General features: G+C 50.2%; 27 non-coding genes across 27 annotated transcripts; all 27 read right to left on the bottom strand.

Annotated features, from left to right (window-relative positions):
• Positions 1-97: 97 nt before the first annotated feature.
• Trnat-cgu lies at positions 98-169 on the bottom strand. Its single transcript has one exon. It is a non-coding gene; the product is annotated as a tRNA-Thr (tRNA).
• A 689-nt stretch (positions 170-858) lies between these two features.
• Trnan-guu lies at positions 859-932 on the bottom strand. Its single transcript has one exon. It is a non-coding gene; the product is annotated as a tRNA-Asn (tRNA).
• A 333-nt stretch (positions 933-1,265) lies between these two features.
• Trnat-cgu lies at positions 1,266-1,337 on the bottom strand. Its single transcript has one exon. It is a non-coding gene; the product is annotated as a tRNA-Thr (tRNA).
• Positions 1,338-1,956: 619 nt separating this feature from the next.
• Positions 1,957-2,030, bottom strand: Trnan-guu. Its single transcript has one exon. It is a non-coding gene; the product is annotated as a tRNA-Asn (tRNA).
• Positions 2,031-2,363: 333 nt separating this feature from the next.
• On the bottom strand, positions 2,364-2,435 carry Trnat-cgu. Its single transcript has one exon. It is a non-coding gene; the product is annotated as a tRNA-Thr (tRNA).
• A 689-nt stretch (positions 2,436-3,124) lies between these two features.
• Trnan-guu lies at positions 3,125-3,198 on the bottom strand. The gene has a single exon. It is a non-coding gene; the product is annotated as a tRNA-Asn (tRNA).
• Positions 3,199-3,531: 333 nt separating this feature from the next.
• Trnat-cgu lies at positions 3,532-3,603 on the bottom strand. The gene has a single exon. It is a non-coding gene; the product is annotated as a tRNA-Thr (tRNA).
• Positions 3,604-4,292: 689 nt separating this feature from the next.
• Trnan-guu lies at positions 4,293-4,366 on the bottom strand. Its single transcript has one exon. It is a non-coding gene; the product is annotated as a tRNA-Asn (tRNA).
• A 333-nt stretch (positions 4,367-4,699) lies between these two features.
• Trnat-cgu lies at positions 4,700-4,771 on the bottom strand. Its single transcript has one exon. It is a non-coding gene; the product is annotated as a tRNA-Thr (tRNA).
• A 689-nt stretch (positions 4,772-5,460) lies between these two features.
• Trnan-guu lies at positions 5,461-5,534 on the bottom strand. Its single transcript has one exon. It is a non-coding gene; the product is annotated as a tRNA-Asn (tRNA).
• A 333-nt stretch (positions 5,535-5,867) lies between these two features.
• Trnat-cgu lies at positions 5,868-5,939 on the bottom strand. Its single transcript has one exon. It is a non-coding gene; the product is annotated as a tRNA-Thr (tRNA).
• A 689-nt stretch (positions 5,940-6,628) lies between these two features.
• Trnan-guu lies at positions 6,629-6,702 on the bottom strand. The gene has a single exon. It is a non-coding gene; the product is annotated as a tRNA-Asn (tRNA).
• A 333-nt stretch (positions 6,703-7,035) lies between these two features.
• Trnat-cgu lies at positions 7,036-7,107 on the bottom strand. Its single transcript has one exon. It is a non-coding gene; the product is annotated as a tRNA-Thr (tRNA).
• Positions 7,108-7,796: 689 nt separating this feature from the next.
• Positions 7,797-7,870, bottom strand: Trnan-guu. The gene has a single exon. It is a non-coding gene; the product is annotated as a tRNA-Asn (tRNA).
• Positions 7,871-8,203: 333 nt separating this feature from the next.
• Positions 8,204-8,275, bottom strand: Trnat-cgu. The gene has a single exon. It is a non-coding gene; the product is annotated as a tRNA-Thr (tRNA).
• A 689-nt stretch (positions 8,276-8,964) lies between these two features.
• Positions 8,965-9,038, bottom strand: Trnan-guu. Its single transcript has one exon. It is a non-coding gene; the product is annotated as a tRNA-Asn (tRNA).
• Positions 9,039-9,371: 333 nt separating this feature from the next.
• Trnat-cgu lies at positions 9,372-9,443 on the bottom strand. The gene has a single exon. It is a non-coding gene; the product is annotated as a tRNA-Thr (tRNA).
• Positions 9,444-10,132: 689 nt separating this feature from the next.
• On the bottom strand, positions 10,133-10,206 carry Trnan-guu. Its single transcript has one exon. It is a non-coding gene; the product is annotated as a tRNA-Asn (tRNA).
• A 333-nt stretch (positions 10,207-10,539) lies between these two features.
• On the bottom strand, positions 10,540-10,611 carry Trnat-cgu. Its single transcript has one exon. It is a non-coding gene; the product is annotated as a tRNA-Thr (tRNA).
• A 689-nt stretch (positions 10,612-11,300) lies between these two features.
• Positions 11,301-11,374, bottom strand: Trnan-guu. The gene has a single exon. It is a non-coding gene; the product is annotated as a tRNA-Asn (tRNA).
• A 333-nt stretch (positions 11,375-11,707) lies between these two features.
• Positions 11,708-11,779, bottom strand: Trnat-cgu. Its single transcript has one exon. It is a non-coding gene; the product is annotated as a tRNA-Thr (tRNA).
• A 689-nt stretch (positions 11,780-12,468) lies between these two features.
• Positions 12,469-12,542, bottom strand: Trnan-guu. Its single transcript has one exon. It is a non-coding gene; the product is annotated as a tRNA-Asn (tRNA).
• A 333-nt stretch (positions 12,543-12,875) lies between these two features.
• On the bottom strand, positions 12,876-12,947 carry Trnat-cgu. The gene has a single exon. It is a non-coding gene; the product is annotated as a tRNA-Thr (tRNA).
• Positions 12,948-13,636: 689 nt separating this feature from the next.
• On the bottom strand, positions 13,637-13,710 carry Trnan-guu. The gene has a single exon. It is a non-coding gene; the product is annotated as a tRNA-Asn (tRNA).
• Positions 13,711-14,043: 333 nt separating this feature from the next.
• On the bottom strand, positions 14,044-14,115 carry Trnat-cgu. The gene has a single exon. It is a non-coding gene; the product is annotated as a tRNA-Thr (tRNA).
• A 689-nt stretch (positions 14,116-14,804) lies between these two features.
• Trnan-guu lies at positions 14,805-14,878 on the bottom strand. The gene has a single exon. It is a non-coding gene; the product is annotated as a tRNA-Asn (tRNA).
• A 333-nt stretch (positions 14,879-15,211) lies between these two features.
• On the bottom strand, positions 15,212-15,283 carry Trnat-cgu. Its single transcript has one exon. It is a non-coding gene; the product is annotated as a tRNA-Thr (tRNA).
• Between the last annotated feature and the right edge of the window lie 315 nt (positions 15,284-15,598).

The raw sequence follows: 15,598 nt of genomic DNA, 5'->3' as shown, positions 1-15,598 counted from the left end.
CATGGGTTGTAGAACATCCCTCTCATTCAGTGTACTGCCTTGTGTTAGATGCTGCTCGAGATAGCTGCGCTCCCTGCAGGAAGGTAAAAAAAATGAATGCCTTCTGTGAGGTTCGAACTCACGACCCCTGGTTTACGAGACCAGTGCTCTACCACGGAGCTAAGAAGGTGGCAGCTTTGCGTTTGCGAGCTGTCTCCGAATTGTCACTTCATCATACTGAATCTTGCAACCCTTGACCAGATATCGGATTTGGCACACCGCTGCTGCTGGGGGTGTCCACATTGCCGTTTTCCAAATCTCTTGAATGTTTCGCCCTTACGATCGACGACGAGCGTCGGGCCACCAAGGGTTTGCCGTCTGCACAATCTTGACCTAGTGCACAGCTTGTGGGATAGCGTGGCTCGACTGTGAATTGCGCCTTTCGGCTCCTCTCTCTGGCTACAGTGCGCTGTTGTCCACGGTGGCGCTGGCGTTGCCCACGGGGCTTCATGTAAGGCGACTGCACGTCGCTCGGCCAACAGCGGCCTACTGCTGACCGACACTTAAGAGACACCAAATACAAATCGACATCGAGAGACAGGCCCTGTCATATGGCACTCGCGACGTATACCCTGAAATTGAATGTAAATAATACGTCTTTCGCAGTGGGCGTCGCTCTACTGCAGTGTCACACATGACGAATAAATAGGAAAACAGTAGAACGTCTGTGTAGGGCCATGTTTTTACCTACAGTGTCACTTGGCTGAATGTGTATAAGGCTCTGTGGCATCACTCAAACACAGCCAAATTGTCACACTAGCTGTGTATCTCTAACAAAGTTGACGTATGTCCTCACGTAGGTGCCAGTTAAAACGATTTCGCCCCCAGGTGGGCTCGAACCACCAACCTTTCGGTTAACAGCCGAACGCGCTATCCGATTGCGCCACGGAGGCCTCGACTTTGGCTCACTTGTGCTCTGTATATCAAACTAATTCGTATACCTTCTGCAGGAATCTCGCAGAATGGTAGCATCTGCTTACGCCTCTTCACATGGATAACGTGCATGCACACTGTAGCGAGGCTCATAAACGAATGACATCGCCAAGCATGACATTATACTACAAAATGCAAACAAACCACTGTTCTGCCTATGCATTCAGAAAAACTCTGAGGCCAATGGAATACTTGTCATGGGTTGTAGAACATCCCTCTCATTCAGTGTACTGCCTTGTGTTAGATGCTGCTCGAGATAGCTCCGCTCCTTGCAGGAAGATAAAAAAAATGAATGCCTTCTGTGAGGTTCGAACTCACGACACCTGGTTTACGAGACCAGTGCTCTACCACTGAGCTAAGAAGGCGGCAGCTTGGCGTTTGTGAGCTGTCTCCGAATTGTCACTTCATCATACTGAATCTTGCAACCCTTGACCAGATATCGGATTTGGCACACCGCTGCTGCTGGGGGTGTCCACATTGCCGTTTTCCAAATCTCTTGACTGTTTCGCCCTTACGATCGACGACGAGCGTCGGGCCACCAAGGGTTTGCCGTCTGCACAATCTTGACCTAGTGCACAGCTTGTGGGATAGCGTCGCTCGACTGCGAAATGCGCCTTTCGGCTCCCTGCACGTCGCTCGGCCAACAGCGGCCTACTGCTGACCGACACTTAAGAGACACCAAATACAAATCGACATCGAGAGACAGGCCCTGTCATATGGCACTCGCGACGTATACCCTGAAATTGAATGTAAATAATACGTCTTTTGTAGTGGGCGTCGCTCTACTGCAGTGTCACACATGACGAATAAATAGGAAAACAGTAGAACGTCTGTGTAGGGCCATGTTTTTACCTACAGTGTCACTTGGCTGAATGTGTATAAGGCTCTGTGGCATCACTCAAACACAGCCAAATTGTCACACTAGCTGTGTATCTCTAACAAAGTTGACGTATGTCCTCACGTAGGTGCCAGTTAAAACGATTTCGCCCCCGGGTGGGCTCGAACCACCAACCTTTCGGTTAACAGCCGAACGCGCTAGCCGATTGCGCCACGGAGGCCTCGACTTTGGTTCACTTTTGCTCTGTATATCAAACTAATTCGTATACCTTCTGCAGGAATCTCGCAGAATGGTAGCATCTGCTTACGCCTCTTCACATGGATAACGTGCATGCACACTGTAGCGAGGCTCATAAACGAATGACATCGCCAAGCATGACATTATACTACAAAATGCAAACAAACCACTGTTCTGCCTATGCATTCAGAAAAACTCTGAGGCCAATGGAATACTTGTCATGGGTTGTAGAACATCCCTCTCATTCAGTGTACTGCCTTGTGTTAGATGCTGCTCGAGATAGCTGCGCTCCCTGCAGGAAGGTAAAAAAAATGAATGCCTTCTGTGAGGTTCGAACTCACGACCCCTGGTTTACGAGACCAGTGCTCTACCACGGAGCTAAGAAGGTGGCAGCTTTGCGTTTGCGAGCTGTCTCCGAATTGTCACTTCATCATACTGAATCTTGCAACCCTTGACCAGATATCGGATTTGGCACACCGCTGCTGCTGGGGGTGTCCACATTGCCGTTTTCCAAATCTCTTGAATGTTTCGCCCTTACGATCGACGACGAGCGTCGGGCCACCAAGGGTTTGCCGTCTGCACAATCTTGACCTAGTGCACAGCTTGTGGGATAGCGTGGCTCGACTGTGAATTGCGCCTTTCGGCTCCTCTCTCTGGCTACAGTGCGCTGTTGTCCACGGTGGCGCTGGCGTTGCCCACGGGGCTTCATGTAAGGCGACTGCACGTCGCTCGGCCAACAGCGGCCTACTGCTGACCGACACTTAAGAGACACCAAATACAAATCGACATCGAGAGACAGGCCCTGTCATATGGCACTCGCGACGTATACCCTGAAATTGAATGTAAATAATACGTCTTTCGCAGTGGGCGTCGCTCTACTGCAGTGTCACACATGACGAATAAATAGGAAAACAGTAGAACGTCTGTGTAGGGCCATGTTTTTACCTACAGTGTCACTTGGCTGAATGTGTATAAGGCTCTGTGGCATCACTCAAACACAGCCAAATTGTCACACTAGCTGTGTATCTCTAACAAAGTTGACGTATGTCCTCACGTAGGTGCCAGTTAAAACGATTTCGCCCCCGGGTGGGCTCGAACCACCAACCTTTCGGTTAACAGCCGAACGCGCTAGCCGATTGCGCCACGGAGGCCTCGACTTTGGCTCACTTTTGCTCTGTATATCAAACTAATTCGTATACCTTCTGCAGGAATCTCGCAGAATGGTAGCATCTGCTTACGCCTCTTCACATGGATAACGTGCATGCACACTGTAGCGAGGCTCATAAACGAATGACATCGCCAAGCATGACATTATACTACAAAATGCAAACAAACCACTGTTCTGCCTATGCATTCAGAAAAACTCTGAGGCCAATGGAATACTTGTCATGGGTTGTAGGACATCCCTCTCATTCAGTGTACTGCCTTGTGTTAGATGCTGCTCGAGATAGCTGCGCTCCCTGCAGGAAGGTAAAAAAAATGAATGCCTTCTGTGAGGTTCGAACTCACGACCCCTGGTTTACGAGACCAGTGCTCTACCACGGAGCTAAGAAGGCGGCAGCTTGGCGTTTGTGAGCTGTCTCCGAATTGTCACTTCATCATACTGAATCCTTCAACCCTTGACCAGATATCGGATTTGGCACACCGCTGCTGCTGGGGGTGTCCACATTGCCGTTTTCCAAATCTCTTGACTGTTTCGCCCTTACGATCGACGACGAGCGTCGGGCCACCAAGGGTTTGCCGTCTGCACAATCTTGACCTAGTGCACAGCTTGTGGGATAGCGTGGCTCGACTGTGAATTGCGCCTTTCGGCTCCTCTCTCTGGCTACAGTGCGCTGTTGTCCACGGTGGCGCTGGCGTTGCCCACGGGGCTTCATGTAAGGCGACTGCACGTCGCTCGGCCAACAGCGGCCTACTGCTGACCGACACTTAAGAGACACCAAATACAAATCGACATCGAGAGACAGGCCCTGTCATATGGCACTCGCGACGTATACCCTGAAATTGAATGTAAATAATACGTCTTTTGTAGTGGGCGTCGCTCTACTGCAGTGTCACACATGACGAATAAATAGGAAAACAGTAGAACGTCTGTGTAGGGCCATGTTTTTACCTACAGTGTCACTTGGCTGAATGTGTATAAGGCTCTGTGGCATCACTCAAACACAGCCAAATTGTCACACTAGCTGTGTATCTCTAACAAAGTTGACGTATGTCCTCACGTAGGTGCCAGTTAAAACGATTTCGCCCCCAGGTGGGCTCGAACCACCAACCTTTCGGTTAACAGCCGAACGCGCTATCCGATTGCGCCACGGAGGCCTCGACTTTGGCTCACTTGTGCTCTGTATATCAAACTAATTCGTATACCTTCTGCAGGAATCTCGCAGAATGGTAGCATCTGCTTACGCCTCTTCACATGGATAACGTGCATGCACACTGTAGCGAGGCTCATAAACGAATGACATCGCCAAGCATGACATTATACTACAAAATGCAAACAAACCACTGTTCTGCCTATGCATTCAGAAAAACTCTGAGGCCAATGGAATACTTGTCATGGGTTGTAGAACATCCCTCTCATTCAGTGTACTGCCTTGTGTTAGATGCTGCTCGAGATAGCTCCGCTCCTTGCAGGAAGATAAAAAAAATGAATGCCTTCTGTGAGGTTCGAACTCACGACACCTGGTTTACGAGACCAGTGCTCTACCACTGAGCTAAGAAGGCGGCAGCTTGGCGTTTGTGAGCTGTCTCCGAATTGTCACTTCATCATACTGAATCTTGCAACCCTTGACCAGATATCGGATTTGGCACACCGCTGCTGCTGGGGGTGTCCACATTGCCGTTTTCCAAATCTCTTGACTGTTTCGCCCTTACGATCGACGACGAGCGTCGGGCCACCAAGGGTTTGCCGTCTGCACAATCTTGACCTAGTGCACAGCTTGTGGGATAGCGTGGCTCGACTGTGAATTGCGCCTTTCGGCTCCTCTCTCTGGCTACAGTGCGCTGTTGTCCACGGTGGCGCTGGCGTTGCCCACGGGGCTTCATGTAAGGCGACTGCACGTCGCTCGGCCAACAGCGGCCTACTGCTGACCGACACTTAAGAGACACCAAATACAAATCGACATCGAGAGACAGGCCCTGTCATATGGCACTCGCGACGTATACCCTGAAATTGAATGTAAATAATACGTCTTTTGTAGTGGGCGTCGCTCTACTGCAGTGTCACACATGACGAATAAATAGGAAAACAGTAGAACGTCTGTGTAGGGCCATGTTTTTACCTACAGTGTCACTTGGCTGAATGTGTATAAGGCTCTGTGGCATCACTCAAACACAGCCAAATTGTCACACTAGCTGTGTATCTCTAACAAAGTTGACGTATGTCCTCACGTAGGTGCCAGTTAAAACGATTTCGCCCCCAGGTGGGCTCGAACCACCAACCTTTCGGTTAACAGCCGAACGCGCTATCCGATTGCGCCACGGAGGCCTCGACTTTGGCTCACTTGTGCTCTGTATATCAAACTAATTCGTATACCTTCTGCAGGAATCTCGCAGAATGGTAGCATCTGCTTACGCCTCTTCACATGGATAACGTGCATGCACACTGTAGCGAGGCTCATAAACGAATGACATCGCCAAGCATGACATTATACTACAAAATGCAAACAAACCACTGTTCTGCCTATGCATTCAGAAAAACTCTGAGGCCAATGGAATACTTGTCATGGGTTGTAGAACATCCCTCTCATTCAGTGTACTGCCTTGTGTTAGATGCTGCTCGAGATAGCTCCGCTCCTTGCAGGAAGATAAAAAAAATGAATGCCTTCTGTGAGGTTCGAACTCACGACACCTGGTTTACGAGACCAGTGCTCTACCACTGAGCTAAGAAGGCGGCAGCTTGGCGTTTGTGAGCTGTCTCCGAATTGTCACTTCATCATACTGAATCTTGCAACCCTTGACCAGATATCGGATTTGGCACACCGCTGCTGCTGGGGGTGTCCACATTGCCGTTTTCCAAATCTCTTGACTGTTTCGCCCTTACGATCGACGACGAGCGTCGGGCCACCAAGGGTTTGCCGTCTGCACAATCTTGACCTAGTGCACAGCTTGTGGGATAGCGTGGCTCGACTGTGAATTGCGCCTTTCGGCTCCTCTCTCTGGCTACAGTGCGCTGTTGTCCACGGTGGCGCTGGCGTTGCCCACGGGGCTTCATGTAAGGCGACTGCACGTCGCTCGGCCAACAGCGGCCTACTGCTGACCGACACTTAAGAGACACCAAATACAAATCGACATCGAGAGACAGGCCCTGTCATATGGCACTCGCGACGTATACCCTGAAATTGAATGTAAATAATACGTCTTTTGTAGTGGGCGTCGCTCTACTGCAGTGTCACACATGACGAATAAATAGGAAAACAGTAGAACGTCTGTGTAGGGCCATGTTTTTACCTACAGTGTCACTTGGCTGAATGTGTATAAGGCTCTGTGGCATCACTCAAACACAGCCAAATTGTCACACTAGCTGTGTATCTCTAACAAAGTTGACGTATGTCCTCACGTAGGTGCCAGTTAAAACGATTTCGCCCCCGGGTGGGCTCGAACCACCAACCTTCCGGTTAACAGCCGAACGCGCTAGCCGATTGCGCCACGGAGGCCTCGACTTTGGTTCACTTTTGCTCTGTATATCAAACTAATTCGTATACCTTCTGCAGGAATCTCGCAGAATGGTAGCATCTGCTTACGCCTCTTCACATGGATAACGTGCATGCACACTGTAGCGAGGCTCATAAACGAATGACATCGCCAAGCATGACATTATACTACAAAATGCAAACAAACCACTGTTCTGCCTATGCATTCAGAAAAACTCTGAGGCCAATGGAATACTTGTCATGGGTTGTAGAACATCCCTCTCATTCAGTGTACTGCCTTGTGTTAGATGCTGCTCGAGATAGCTGCGCTCCCTGCAGGAAGGTAAAAAAAATGAATGCCTTCTGTGAGGTTCGAACTCACGACCCCTGGTTTACGAGACCAGTGCTCTACCACGGAGCTAAGAAGGTGGCAGCTTTGCGTTTGCGAGCTGTCTCCGAATTGTCACTTCATCATACTGAATCTTGCAACCCTTGACCAGATATCGGATTTGGCACACCGCTGCTGCTGGGGGTGTCCACATTGCCGTTTTCCAAATCTCTTGAATGTTTCGCCCTTACGATCGACGACGAGCGTCGGGCCACCAAGGGTTTGCCGTCTGCACAATCTTGACCTAGTGCACAGCTTGTGGGATAGCGTGGCTCGACTGTGAATTGCGCCTTTCGGCTCCTCTCTCTGGCTACAGTGCGCTGTTGTCCACGGTGGCGCTGGCGTTGCCCACGGGGCTTCATGTAAGGCGACTGCACGTCGCTCGGCCAACAGCGGCCTACTGCTGACCGACACTTAAGAGACACCAAATACAAATCGACATCGAGAGACAGGCCCTGTCATATGGCACTCGCGACGTATACCCTGAAATTGAATGTAAATAATACGTCTTTCGCAGTGGGCGTCGCTCTACTGCAGTGTCACACATGACGAATAAATAGGAAAACAGTAGAACGTCTGTGTAGGGCCATGTTTTTACCTACAGTGTCACTTGGCTGAATGTGTATAAGGCTCTGTGGCATCACTCAAACACAGCCAAATTGTCACACTAGCTGTGAATCTCTAACAAAGTTGACGTATGTCCTCACGTAGGTGCCAGTTAAAACGATTTCGCCCCCGGGTGGGCTCGAACCACCAACCTTTCGGTTAACAGCCGAACGCGCTATCCGATTGCGCCACGGAGGCCTCGACTTTGGCTCACTTGTGCTCTGTATATCAAACTAATTCGTATACCTTCTGCAGGAATCTCGCAGAATGGTAGCATCTGCTTACGCCTCTTCACATGGATAACGTGCATGCACACTGTAGCGAGGCTCATAAACGAATGACATCGCCAAGCATGACATTATACTACAAAATGCAAACAAACTACTGTTCTGCCTATGCATTCAGAAAAACTCTGAGGCCAATGGAATACTTGTCATGGGTTGTAGAACATCCCTCTCATTCAGTGTACTGCCTTGTGTTAGATGCTGCTCGAGATAGCTGCGCTCCCTGCAGGAAGGTAAAAAAAATGAATGCCTTCTGTGAGGTTCGAACTCACGACCCCTGGTTTACGAGACCAGTGCTCTACCACGGAGCTAAGAAGGCGGCAGCTTTGCGTTTGTGAGCTGTCTCCGAATTGTCACTTCATCATACTGAATCTTGCAACCCTTGACCAGATATCGGATTTGGCACACCGCTGCTGCTGGGGGTGTCCACATTGCCGTTTTCCAAATCTCTTGACTGTTTCGCCCTTACGATCGACGACGAGCGTCGGGCCACCAAGGGTTTGCCGTCTGCACAATCTTGACCTAGTGCACAGCTTGTGGGATAGCGTGGCTCGACTGTGAATTGCGCCTTTCGGCTCCTCTCTCTGGCTACAGTGCGCTGTTGTCCACGGTGGCGCAGGCGTTGCCCACGGGGCTTCATGTAAGGCGACTGCACGTCGCTCGGCCAACAGCGGCCTACTGCTGACCGACACTTAAGAGACACCAAATACAAATCGACATCGAGAGACAGGCCCTGTCATATGGCACTCGCGACGTATACCCTGAAATTCAATGTAAATAATACGTCTTTCGCAGTGGGCGTCGCTCTACTGCAGTGTCACACATGACGAATAAATAGGAAAACAGTAGAACGTCTGTGTAGGGCCATGTTTTTACCTACAGTGTCACTTGGCTGAATGTGTATAAGGCTCTGTGGCATCACTCAAACACAGCCAAATTGTCACACTAGCTGTGTATCTCTAACAAAGTTGACGTATGTCCTCACGTAGGTGCCAGTTAAAACGATTTCGCCCCCGGGTGGGCTCGAACCACCAACCTTTCGGTTAACAGCCGAACGCGCTAGCCGATTGCGCCACGGAGGCCTCGACTTTGGCTCACTTTTGCTCTGTATATCAAACTAATTCGTATACCTTCTGCAGGAATCTCGCAGAATGGTAGCATCTGCTTACGCCTCTTCACATGGATAACGTGCATGCACACTGTAGCGAGGCTCATAAACGAATGACATCGCCAAGCATGACATTATACTACAAAATGCAAACAAACCACTGTTCTGCCTATGCATTCAGAAAAACTCTGAGGCCAATGGAATACTTGTCATGGGTTGTAGGACATCCCTCTCATTCAGTGTACTGCCTTGTGTTAGATGCTGCTCGAGATAGCTGCGCTCCCTGCAGGAAGGTAAAAAAAATGAATGCCTTCTGTGAGGTTCGAACTCACGACCCCTGGTTTACGAGACCAGTGCTCTACCACGGAGCTAAGAAGGCGGCAGCTTTGCGTTTGTGAGCTGTCTCCGAATTGTCACTTCATCATACTGAATCTTGCAACCCTTGACCAGATATCGGATTTGGCACACCGCTGCTGCTGGGGGTGTCCACATTGCCGTTTTCCAAATCTCTTGACTGTTTCGCCCTTACGATCGACGACGAGCGTCGGGCCACCAAGGGTTTGCCGTCTGCACAATCTTGACCTAGTGCACAGCTTGTGGGATAGCGTGGCTCGACTGTGAATTGCGCCTTTCGGCTCCTCTCTCTGGCTACAGTGCGCTGTTGTCCACGGTGGCGCAGGCGTTGCCCACGGGGCTTCATGTAAGGCGACTGCACGTCGCTCGGCCAACAGCGGCCTACTGCTGACCGACACTTAAGAGACACCAAATACAAATCGACATCGAGAGACAGGCCCTGTCATATGGCACTCGCGACGTATACCCTGAAATTGAATGTAAATAATACGTCTTTCGCAGTGGGCGTCGCTCTACTGCAGTGTCACACATGACGAATAAATAGGAAAACAGTAGAACGTCTGTGTAGGGCCATGTTTTTACCTACAGTGTCACTTGGCTGAATGTGTATAAGGCTCTGTGGCATCACTCAAACACAGCCAAATTGTCACACTAGCTGTGTATCTCTAACAAAGTTGACGTATGTCCTCACGTAGGTGCCAGTTAAAACGATTTCGCCCCCGGGTGGGCTCGAACCACCAACCTTTCGGTTAACAGCCGAACGCGCTAGCCGATTGCGCCACGGAGGCCTCGACTTTGGCTCACTTTTGCTCTGTATATCAAACTAATTCGTATACCTTCTGCAGGAATCTCGCAGAATGGTAGCATCTGCTTACGCCTCTTCACATGGATAACGTGCATGCACACTGTAGCGAGGCTCATAAACGAATGACATCGCCAAGCATGACATTATACTACAAAATGCAAACAAACCACTGTTCTGCCTATGCATTCAGAAAAACTCTGAGGCCAATGGAATACTTGTCATGGGTTGTAGGACATCCCTCTCATTCAGTGTACTGCCTTGTGTTAGATGCTGCTCGAGATAGCTGCGCTCCCTGCAGGAAGGTAAAAAAAATGAATGCCTTCTGTGAGGTTCGAACTCACGACCCCTGGTTTACGAGACCAGTGCTCTACCACGGAGCTAAGAAGGCGGCAGCTTTGCGTTTGTGAGCTGTCTCCGAATTGTCACTTCATCATACTGAATCCTTCAACCCTTGACCAGATATCGGATTTGGCACACCGCTGCTGCTGGGGGTGTCCACATTGCCGTTTTCCAAATCTCTTGACTGTTTCGCCCTTACGATCGACGACGAGCGTCGGGCCACCAAGGGTTTGCCGTCTGCACAATCTTGACCTAGTGCACAGCTTGTGGGATAGCGTGGCTCGACTGTGAATTGCGCCTTTCGGCTCCTCTCTCTGGCTACAGTGCGCTGTTGTCCACGGTGGCGCTGGCGTTGCCCACGGGGCTTCATGTAAGGCGACTGCACGTCGCTCGGCCAACAGCGGCCTACTGCTGACCGACACTTAAGAGACACCAAATACAAATCGACATCGAGAGACAGGCCCTGTCATATGGCACTCGCGACGTATACCCTGAAATTGAATGTAAATAATACGGCTTTTGTAGTGGGCGTCGCTCTACTGCAGTGTCACACATGACGAATAAATAGGAAAACAGTAGAACGTCTGTGTAGGGCCATGTTTTTACCTACAGTGTCACTTGGCTGAATGTGTATAAGGCTCTGTGGCATCACTCAAACACAGCCAAATTGTCACACTAGCTGTGTATCTCTAACAAAGTTGACGTATGTCCTCACGTAGGTGCCAGTTAAAACGATTTCGCCCCCGGGTGGGCTCGAACCACCAACCTTTCGGTTAACAGCCGAACGCGCTAGCCGATTGCGCCACGGAGGCCTCGAGTTTGGTTCACTTTTGCTCTGTATATCAAACTAATTCGTATACCTTCTGCAGGAATCTCGCAGAATGGTAGCATCTGCTTACGCCTCTTCACATGGATAACGTGCATGCACACTGTAGCGAGGCTCATAAACGAATGACATCGCCAAGCATGACATTATACTACAAAATGCAAACAAACCACTGTTCTGCCTATGCATTCAGAAAAACTCTGAGGCCAATGGAATACTTGTCATGGGTTGTAGGACATCCCTCTCATTCAGTGTACTGCCTTGTGTTAGATGCTGCTCGAGATAGCTGCGCTCCCTGCAGGAAGGTAAAAAAAATGAATGCCTTCTGTGAGGTTCGAACTCACGACCCCTGGTTTACGAGACCAGTGCTCTACCACGGAGCTAAGAAGGCGGCAGCTTTGCGTTTGTGAGCTGTCTCCGAATTGTCACTTCATCATACTGAATCCTTCAACCCTTGACCAGATATCGGATTTGGCACACCGCTGCTGCTGGGGGTGTCCACATTGCCGTTTTCCAAATCTCTTGACTGTTTCGCCCTTACGATCGACGACGAGCGTCGGGCCACCAAGGGTTTGCCGTCTGCACAATCTTGACCTAGTGCACAGCTTGTGGGATAGCGTGGCTCGACTGTGAATTGCGCCTTTCGGCTCCTCTCTCTGGCTACAGTGCGCTGTTGTCCACGGTGGCGCTGGCGTTGCCCACGGGGCTTCATGTAAGGCGACTGCACGTCGCTCGGCCAACAGCGGCCTACTGCTGACCGACACTTAAGAGACACCAAATACAAATCGACATCGAGAGACAGGCCCTGTCATATGGCACTCGCGACGTATACCCTGAAATTGAATGTAAATAATACGGCTTTTGTAGTGGGCGTCGCTCTACTGCAGTGTCACACATGACGAATAAATAGGAAAACAGTAGAACGTCTGTGTAGGGCCATGTTTTTACCTACAGTGTCACTTGGCTGAATGTGTATAAGGCTCTGTGGCATCAATCAAACACAGCCAAATTGTCACACTAGCTGTGTATCTCTAACAAAGTTGACGTATGTCCTCACGTAGGTGCCAGTTAAAACGATTTCGCCCCCGGGTGGGCTCGAACCACCAACCTTTCGGTTAACAGCCGAACGCGCTAGCCGATTGCGCCACGGAGGCCTCGAGTTTGGTTCACTTTTGCTCTGTATATCAAACTAATTCGTATACCTTCTGCAGGAATCTCGCAGAATGGTAGCATCTGCTTACGCCTCTTCACATGGATAACGTGCATGCACACTGTAGCGAGGCTCATAAACGAATGACATCGCCAAGCATGACATTATACTACAAAATGCAGACAAACCACTGTTCTGCCTATGCATTCAGAAAAACTCTGAGGCCAATGGAATACTTGTCATGGGTTGTAGAACATCCCTCTCATTCAGTGTACTGCCTTGTGTTAGATGCTGCTCGAGATAGCTGCGCTCCCTGCAGGAAGGTAAAAAAAATGAATGCCTTCTGTGAGGTTCGAACTCACGACCCCTGGTTTACGAGACCAGTGCTCTACCACGGAGCTAAGAAGGCGGCAGCTTTGCGTTTGTGAGCTGTCTCCGAATTGTCACTTCATCATACTGAATCTTGCAACCCTTGACCAGATATCGGATTTGGCACACCGCTGCTGCTGGGGGTGTCCACATTGCCGTTTTCCAAATCTCTTGACTGTTTCGCCCTTACGATCGACGACGAGCGTCGGGCCACCAAGGGTTTGCCGTCTGCACAATCTTGACCTAGTGCACAGCTTGTGGGATAGCGTGGCTCGACTGTGAATTGCGCCTTTCGGCTCCTCTCTCTGGCTACAGTGCGCTGTTGTCCACGGTGGCGCTGGCGTTGCCCACGGGGCTTCATGTAAGGCGACTGCACGTCGCTCGGCCAACAGCGGCCTACTGCTGACCGACACTTAAGAGACACCAAATACAAATCGACATCGAGAGACAGGCCCTGTCATATGGCACTCGCGACGTATACCCTGAAATTGAATGTAAATAATACGTCTTTCGCAGTGGGCGTCGCTCTACTGCAGTGTCACACATGACGAATAAATAGGAAAACAGTAGAACGTCTGTGTAGGGCCATGTTTTTACCTACAGTGTCACTTGGCTGAATGTGTATAAGGCTCTGTGGCATCACTCAAACACAGCCAAATTGTCACACTAGCTGTGAATCTCTAACAAAGTTGACGTATGTCCTCACGTAGGTGCCAGTTAAAACGATTTCGCCCCCGGGTGGGCTCGAACCACCAACCTTTCGGTTAACAGCCGAACGCGCTAGCCGATTGCGCCACGGAGGCCTCGACTTTGGCTCACTTGTGCTCTGTATATCAAACTAATTCGTATACCTTCTGCAGGAATCTCGCAGAATGGTAGCATCTGCTTACGCCTCTTCACATGGATAACGTGCATGCACACTGTAGCGAGGCTCATAAACGAATGACATCGCCAAGCATGACATTATACTACAAAATGCAAACAAACTACTGTTCTGCCTATGCATTCAGAAAAACTCTGAGGCCAATGGAATACTTGTCATGGGTTGTAGAACATCCCTCTCATTCAGTGTACTGCCTTGTGTTAGATGCTGCTCGAGATAGCTGCGCTCCCTGCAGGAAGGTAAAAAAAATGAATGCCTTCTGTGAGGTTCGAACTCACGACCCCTGGTATACGAGACCAGTGCTCTACCACGGAGCTAAGAAGGCGGCAGCTTTGCGTTTGTGAGCTGTCTCCGAATTGTCACTTCATCATACTGAATCTTGCAACCCTTGACCAGATATCGGATTTGGCACACCGCTGCTGCTGGGGGTGTCCACATTGCCGTTTTCCAAATCTCTTGACTGTTTCGCCCTTACGATCGACGACGAGCGTCGGGCCACCAAGGGTTTGCCGTCTGCACAATCTTGACCTAGTGCACAGCTTGTGGGATAGCGTGGCTCGACTGTGAATTGCGCCTTTCGGCTCCTCTCTCTGGCTACAGTGCGCTGTTGTCCACGGTGGCGCAGGCGTTGCCCACGGGGCTTCATGTAAGGCGACTGCACGTCGCTCGGCCAACAGCGGCCTACTGCTGACCGACACTTAAGAGACACCAAATACAAATCGACATCGAGAGACAGGCCCTGTCATATGGCACTCGCGACGTATACCCTGAAATTGAATGTAAATAATACGTCTTTCGCAGTGGGCGTCGCTCTACTGCAGTGTCACACATGACGAATAAATAGGAAAACAGTAGAACGTCTGTGTAGGGCCATGTTTTTACCTACAGTGTCACTTGGCTGAATGTGTATAAGGCTCTGTGGCATCACTCAAACACAGCCAAATTGTCACACTAGCTGTGAATCTCTAACAAAGTTGACGTATGTCCTCACGTAGGTGCCAGTTAAAACGATTTCGCCCCCGGGTGGGCTCGAACCACCAACCTTTCGGTTAACAGCCGAACGCGCTAGCCGATTGCGCCACGGAGGCCTCGACTTTGGCTCACTTGTGCTCTGTATATCAAACTAATTCGTATACCTTCTGCAGGAATCTCGCAGAATGGTAGCATCTGCTTACGCTTCTTCACATGGATAACGTGCATGCACACTGTAGCGAGGCTCATAAACGAATGACATCGCCAAGCATGACATTATACTACAAAATGCAAACAAACTACTGTTCTGCCTATGCATTCAGAAAAACTCTGAGGCCAATGGAATACTTGTCATGGGTTGTAGAACATCCCTCTCATTCAGTGTACTGCCTTGTGTTAGATGCTGCTCGAGATAGCTGCGCTCCCTGCAGGAAGGTAAAAAAAATGAATGCCTTCTGTGAGGTTCGAACTCACGACCCCTGGTATACGAGACCAGTGCTCTACCACGGAGCTAAGAAGGCGGCAGCTTTGCGTTTGTGAGCTGTCTCCGAATTGTCACTTCATCATACTGAATCTTGCAACCCTTGACCAGATATCGGATTTGGCACACCGCTGCTGCTGGGGGTGTCCACATTGCCGTTTTCCAAATCTCTTGACTGTTTCGCCCTTACGATCGACGACGAGCGTCGGGCCACCAAGGGTTTGCCGTCTGCACAATCTTGACCTAGTGCACAGCTTGTGGGATAGCGTGGCTCGACTGTGAATTGCGCCTTTCGGCTCCTCTCTCTGGCTACAGTGCGCTGTTGTCCACGGTGGCGCAGGCGTTGCCCACGGGG

This window comes from Schistocerca piceifrons, chromosome 5 (genome assembly GCF_021461385.2).
Source record: "Schistocerca piceifrons isolate TAMUIC-IGC-003096 chromosome 5, iqSchPice1.1, whole genome shotgun sequence".
NCBI classification, from domain to species: Eukaryota; Metazoa; Arthropoda; class Insecta; order Orthoptera; family Acrididae; genus Schistocerca; species Schistocerca piceifrons.
Note: the sequence above shows the minus strand (reverse complement) of the source record. Positions and strands in the feature narration are given on the sequence as shown.